Here is a 7,633-nt window from a genome sequence, read left to right on the forward strand (position 1 = left end):
TATTGTGCAAGAGAAAATTTTCTTAAAAAGTGCAACAATAGGCACGTCCTATCGTCAACCACAAGATCATATTGTCTAACAAAATGTTCAATCCAAACAGCCCAGTGATAATAGCATCATGCCAGAGAGCTGGCTCGTCAATGAAATGTTAGGAAACCTGTTATGGGATACTCTGCAAATCCTTGAAACCTGCATTCAGTCCTTCTGTCCGTGAAGTAAGACATCCAATGACAACAGATCACTTCCCAGAAGCAATCGAATTTCCAGGAGCTGTTGTTCTCAGTAATGACGTGCATGGTTCTGAACCAAGTATCGAGCGTCTATATTTTCGGTAAAGAGTTTTACCTCTTGCTAAAGCTTGAAGCTTATGAAGTTCACAGCTACTTCATTACCCATGAAACCTAGAAAAATCCAGACCCAAGAACTTGTCATCTTCAGTGGAACTGAAATGGATGCTGCATTAGGAAAGACGATCTCTTCATTCTTCACCGAGCAATGGAACAACTGTGAAACAGATTAAAGGAAAACTCAGTTCGAAACTGAAAATTGGGGCGTAGTATAGTGTTTGGATCTAGCTGTAGCTATGATAGATGTGTGCTCCCTGTTTCACTGTTATGGTATGGTTTTTACATTGTCTTCTTGGCTTTCCCATGTGGATTAAGCGTTTGCAGTCTTTCTCCTGAACTATTCATATTTAAAACTTCTTCCAACTTTAGGTCACCTCTTATCCATACAGAACATGTGAACTCTAGAGATGAGTGAGCACTAAAATGCTCAGGTCCTCGTTGCTCGAATCGAGACACTCCTAATACTATGAGTAATGAGTATAATGGAAGTCAATAGGAAATCTGAGCTTTTTTCCGTCAGACTCTACAAAGAGGTCTGGGAGTGCAGTGAAAATGTTGAAATGGATGGAAAAAGTGCTGAATTATAGAAGAACGGTATAGGGAAGAACCCTGAAAGCATCTCTGACTCTCAGATCGCTGCTGAGAACAATGGTGTCACACATTTACTCCACTTTAGGGGCTGATAATAAAACATTCCAAACCGATGTGAAAATGCATTTTACAGAAAAGATATAATATAGTGGCTTGTATGTAAGGCAATATTTCAAGAATCATATAAAAACTATATATAATTTATATAATCCAAACTTGATTTTTTTATAAAAAGGTTAATTTCAGATTAATTTATGAAGGAAGCAAGAACTGCCAAAAGTTAGGGACTCAGAGGGACTCGCATACACCCTGTATTAGACATAAAGGAGGGCCTCATACACATTCTGTTCAAATTGTCATGTAGTGTTACCCCTAGATTCATAAAAGCTATGCACTAATTGCAAATCCTGCCAAACATTACAAGCAGGGTCATCCATACACCCTTGAAGACACCAACTGTATTGCCTCATTCAAATATTGCATGCAAAGTGTAGTTGTGGTAGTCCTACATCCATAAAGACTTTGCACAAAGTGCAAAGTCAGGAAAACAATATAAGAAGGGTCATCCATAGACCCCCTAAAAGGCAAAAACTGGTAGGCCTCATTCAAATATAGAACATTAAAAACACTTTATGAACTGGTGATGTGTAAAAGTCGGGACTAATTCAGGCTTTGTTGATTGTTATCAGAGTGAGCCTGTCAGCACTTTCTGTTGACAGGCAAAAGCATCTGTCTGCTATGACCCCATTGTGGCACTAAAAATCCTCTCAAACAAGATAGTAGTGGCAGGGAAGCCCAACACCTTTAAGGCATAGAGAGACAGCTAATGCCAGGTGTGCAGCTTTGAAACCCAATAGTTGAGGATCGCAGCGGAATTAGGGAGTTTGCTGGTTTGGTTAGCCACCTATTGCTTGACTTGACTTTTTCCTCCTTGTCAAAAATACCTGGTCATGAAGGCATTGATGCTGGGAGGGTGTCATGAAATTGTCCCAGGCCTTGACAGTTCACCCCTGCCTCTGCTGTACCTGGTGTATCTCTCCCTCACCTCTCCTCCTTGGTTGGGCCAGAAAGCTTGCCCTTGCCACTAGTGTTGTCTGATGGGACTTTTTCACATATTTTCCACAATGGCCTTCTGGTATACCAACATTTTAGAATACCTCTTCACCTCAGGAAGAAGAGATGCAAAGTTGTCCTTGTAGCTTTGGTCTGGCAAGGTGAACAACTAAGTAATCTTTTTTTGGACAAGAAGAATGTAACGTGAGGGTCACGGGAAAGGCAGCTGTACATAAAGTCGACCATATGTGCCAAGCTCCATACAGCCAACACTTTTCTGGCTCCACCATGATGACGACTCTCCATTTCCTCCTCCTCCACCTCTTCCTCCTCATTCCCTTCCTCAGCCCATTCACATAAATTCAGGCTTTAGCCTAAGAGAGTTTTTCACACCTACATGTAAATTCAGGCTTCAGCCTAAAGGCCCCTTTACATTTAGCGATGCACCAGCGATCCTGACCACGATATGACCTGGTCAGGATCGCTGGTGCATCGCTAAATGGTCGCTAGTGAGCTGTCAAACAGGCAGATCTCACTAGCGATGCAGCAGCGGTCGGCGGTAGCACTTACCTTTTAGACGCGGCGAGGGTGTCCGTCTTCCGACTGCGTCCATGGCTCGCTCGTCGGCGCCAGCAGGAAGCTGACGACGAGAAATGGACCAGGCCGATCTCGCGCGATCAGCGATAGACAGTGGGGGAGCCGGTCGGAGGTAAGTATCACATGTAGCAATATCACTAGCAATATCGCTGCTGCGTCACAAAATCGGTGATGCTTTAGCGATATTGCTAGCGATATCGCTAAGTCTAAAGCCCCCTTAAGAGAGGTATTCACACTAGTCACGTAGGTTCCCAGCATACCGGAGATGGCACCTGTGTCTCATCATCCTCTTCCTCATTAGCAAAAGCTTGACATTCCTCACCGTCCTCTTCTTGTGCCCGTGGCTGCTCTAAGTTTTTTGCATTTCTAAAGAGGATGGCCTCCTGTTCCCCTTGGAGCATACAGGATGAGAAGCCACAATCAAGAAATGTTGAGATAAAGAGATCTTCGAGTGTCCCAGTGTGTGATTACTAATCTCCTGGGACTCAACATGGTGGGAGGAAGGAGGATCAGTGTGAGGATTAAGGGACCCAGACTGTAGACTGGTGAAACTGGGCTGTGCGGAAGACTGGGTAATGCTGCCAAGCCTGCTGCAAGCAGTATCTGCTACCCAACCGAACACCTGTTCGCACTGCTCTGGCTTCGGAAGTGGTGTCCCACACCTCCCTGCAAAGTGGGACAGGAACCTATGTGTCGTGGATGGGCATGGTTGTTGTCCTCCAAAAACAGGCGTAGTTGCACCTGCCCCATGCATATGTGTGCATCATCATCAGCACTTCCACTTCCTCGTCCTTTATGTATTTTGTATTTGCTAGGTCTCTTGAAACCGAGTTTATTTTTAATAAAATAAAAAGTTGCTCACCTGCAGCAATCAAAGCGTTTTTTTGGAGTTTAATACCACCATAAAGTAACAGAAAGAACGTAAAAGTGTATGGATGACTATCAAATTCAAGCCAGAAAAATGTTTTGACGCTTTTTTGGAATGTTATATGTCTTGGAAATGAATCACAGAGCACTTAATACTATACGGCTGAGAAATTTAAGCCTGCACATTTGTTCATCCTTAGCGAATGCCCAATGTTATTTCCATTGTACACACAGGACATATCCTCGATAATTCTCAATGTCCTGTTCTGGACATTTGGGGACAATTATGATATCAAAGCTGCATCCCTCTGGAGGGTTCTCTGGTGGGTTAATTGTATTTCCTGCAGACTTCATGTCATGCAAAGGGGGTAAAAATCTGCATTTTGCAAGGTGAAAATCTACATGCAGATTTTTTAAGGAGTTGTAATCATCGGAATGCTCAAGAATGCCTGTTAATGGATTTAGTATCACCTGTGCTCGAGCGCCATACTCGAGTCACCATCCCACATGTTTTTCGGTTGTTGGACAGCCAATAAACAAGTGGGGGTTGCCTGCCATACACGGAAATGCCGTAGCCATGTTGGCTATTGGCATTACTGTGGCTGCTGGCTGCATCACATCATTGCGTCTTATACAAGACCCAGTGATGCAACGCTCCGCACACTGACCTCTGGAAGTAGTTCAGGGAGAGCGGATCTAGGAGTAAGAGCTTAGAATAGAGCAGGCATAAACACAGTGTTTAATTGGTATTGCAGTACTTGTATACCTCTGCTGCACCATTAAAGCAAAAATAATTTTCAGGGCTACATACTGTCCTTTCTCTAGTAAAACTGCTGTTACCTGCATTCAGGGTAGGTATAGCTGGTGGAGAGGGGATAGTTTTGTATTAGAGGCATCTAGGCAGGGTTTATTTCCTTACAGTCCTTGTGCAGGTATACTGTAGGGAAGGTGACCTGACGGACGGACTTGTCTGTAGGAAGAAGGGATGCTGGGTGCACTGTAGATGGACGTTTATAATAATAGAAGGGAAACAGCTGGGGAAAATGAAATAGGAGTGCAGTACCTAAGTTTGACCAGAAGATGGCAGGGGGAGCGTAGTTCAGGACTTGACAGCAGCTTAGGGCTTTAGAAACCGCTTAGTCATGGGGGGCGGGGAGATAGGGACCCAGGAGGGAAATTCCTGAGGAAGGAGATAAATAGGACAGGAGAGGGTTCCAGAAGGATCCAGTCCCGGGAGGAGCTCAGGAGGAGAAGCATCAGTAAGGAGAATGGACAGCAGTGGAGAGCTCGACCAGGGGACTGAGAAGAGAAGACAGTCAGGGGGGTGGCCCCTGACTCGAAGAACCGCAGAACAGGCGAGGCCCCGGGGTACCAAATTGACGACGACCTCGAACTGGTGAAGCGCTGGTGTTAGATAGGCCTAGGGCAGCCCCAGTGAAAGAGCCGCAAGGAACGTCACTACGAAGAAGAGAAGTGCAGGTAACCGGGTCTGAATACGGAGAGCTGTAAAGGTGCTGCTGTGTACAGCCAATAAACTCGGACCTGTAGTACCCGAAAATCTGCCTCTGTCTCGTCTCTGTGTCGTCTGTGTGCGGTAAGCAGTGGACGACCCCCCAATCTGGGCTCTACTACAATACTACTGCTGGAACCTAAAAACAGAAGTCCTTTTCAGGGCTACATATTTTCATTTTCCTAATATTACCAGAAAGTTGCAAGAGGGAAGGAGATTGGGGACAGAGCAGACTCATGACCTAGGAAAATGGAGCGTGGTAAGTGAGAGGGAGTTGAAAGGGTTAGCGTGGGAATGCAAGGGGGCTTCCCACCGGAGAGCAGAGCCAGTGAGGACCGTTGCCAGACTAAGGCCAGGATCACACATGCGAGAAACTCGGAAGAGTCTCGCATCTTAATACCCAGCACTGCTGCCGGCACTCGGAACGGAGCATGAGGCTGCATAAAAATACATGCAGTCACACGCTCCGCTCCCAAGTGCCGGCAGCAGTGCCGAGTATTAAGATGCATGACTCGTTCAAGTTTCTCGCATGTGTGATCCCGGCCTGAGGGGAGAGATAGGCCGCAGAGCAGAGATCCTGGATGGGTATGTCGAGGACTTTCAAGTACTGGCGGATATGCAAAGAAACGCCCGCCGAGTGGAGGATTGCGGAGGACTCCACTCTCTTGCTCAGCAGCTGAATGGAATAGGAGCGCAATGGACAAAACCGGCGACCGCCCGCTGCCGCCAGAAGTGAGACCGTTTGTTAGGTGGGGAAGCTGGAAGACTCAGCACTGGCCTCAGCCGGCAGCCAATCAGCCATTCAGAGAGAAATGAATAACCGAGTCACGATAAGTGAAACTGATATACAGACTGTTATCTGAATTACTGTTACCCTGTATAACTCTCATCACTATTAATGTATTTCCCTTGTTTTCTCATCCCTGTATTGATAAAGTGAATAAGTGTTAACCCCTGTTCTGTGCTTCTGTGTCACTGCATCCGAGTGCCTGAGTTACACAGAGGCCAAGTCCATGGGCCAGGTGAAACTGTGCCTTCTGTGGGAGCACAACTATTATGCTCATCCACAAGACCTAGCTTCCTGTCCCACTTTGCATAGGGGTGCGGGACCCAACTCTTGTAGCTAGAACAGTGTGAACACATGATCGGTTGGATGGCAGATAATGCTTCCAGTATATTTCGCAGCACCACTCTGTCTTCCACATGGTCCGCAATATTATGGATCACATAATCCTCACCCTGATCCTCCTTCCTCCCACTACGGTGAGTCCCAGAAGACAAGTAACCTGACACTCAAACACTCTGATGAGCTCTTTACATTTCTATTTATTGATTCTGGCTAGGGATGAGCGAGTATACTCATTTGGATTCGGTACTCGGTGAGTAATGCGGTACTCGCGGTACTCGAATCCTAGCGAGTAAATTTCACTACTCGCCTCTCAATATTCGGATCTCCCGCCCGGCATGTGTTAGCCAATCACACTGAAGCCGCCGTCTTCTTTGTTGTGGCATTACTGTGATTGGATGGCAGCGCAGCATCACTGTATCGCTGGAGCCCCTGGAGAGCGGTCGCATCAACTGATGTGGCTGCTGTCCATGGGAGATCGACGTGGGACCCTCGTTATTAATGGGATTACAGCAGAAAGGTGAGTATAGGTTGGTTTATTATTTTAATTTTTTTACAGGTGATCGATGGCTTCGGGGAATTAGGTGTGTGCGGTGAGTATGTACTGTATGTTATATGTTGTATGTTCTGTATGTCTTTTTTTTTTTTACAAAAAAAAACAAAACATGAAGGAACAAAGGCCAAAGGCACAAGAACAAGAATGTAAGCTTTCAGACCTGTAGATTAACAGATATTTTAATCTAAACCTCCAAGTATCCAGAAGAAAGCAATCAAAACTGTGAAAAAGAATATTGTATGAGTCAATAGAAACCAACAATCTATAGAAAATCATACAGAGTTTGGGCTTTTAGGAATATGGTTTGACTATTGTAGACAGGATCTGTTTATGATCATTCAGATGAAGTGTGACACCCGGACCTTTATTTCATATCAGTTTGCCGATCATCTCGATATCACACAGCCAGATCGGTATCATGTTTCCTCTGAACCATATCAATTGCTGGATAGTGTGAGAGGATAGCCCATTCCTAAGCTCCAAAGGGAGCTGAGCAGATGTTCAAAACTCATCGCTTGGCATGTAGAAGCTGTTGATGATGTCTAAGAGTGGAGGCTTCTTGGCGAGCAGGAAACTCTTGTGAACTCGTGGCCCGTGATGTATTATTTTCCCATATATACATGCCTGTACAGGTTTTCAAGAACAAGTATTGTTATGTCTGAGGTTTTCTATAACAATTACGTTTACATGAGTTGAAACTGTTGCCATTATTTTGAGCATTCAATCTGGATATGTTATCAAAATTTAAAGGGGGTTGTCTAGTTTATAAAAGGCATTTTCAAAAGCCCTTTTGAGAGTTTTAGAGATTATTCCCAATTTTAGACACACACCAGTTATCCAGAAAGGTGAATGGCTACAAGGATCGTCTTCGTTTCTGGAGGACCCATCATGTCCATGCACAAATAAAACAGTCTATTTACTTCAATGGCCACAATGTACTCCTTCACATCTCTTTCAGGGAAAAGAAATACATGTTGCAGGATTCC

The sequence above is a fragment of the Dendrobates tinctorius genome, unplaced genomic scaffold (assembly GCF_039654945.1).
Source record: "Dendrobates tinctorius isolate UK_male_01 unplaced genomic scaffold, ASM3965494v1 ptg000093l, whole genome shotgun sequence".
Classification (NCBI taxonomy): domain Eukaryota; kingdom Metazoa; phylum Chordata; class Amphibia; order Anura; family Dendrobatidae; genus Dendrobates; species Dendrobates tinctorius.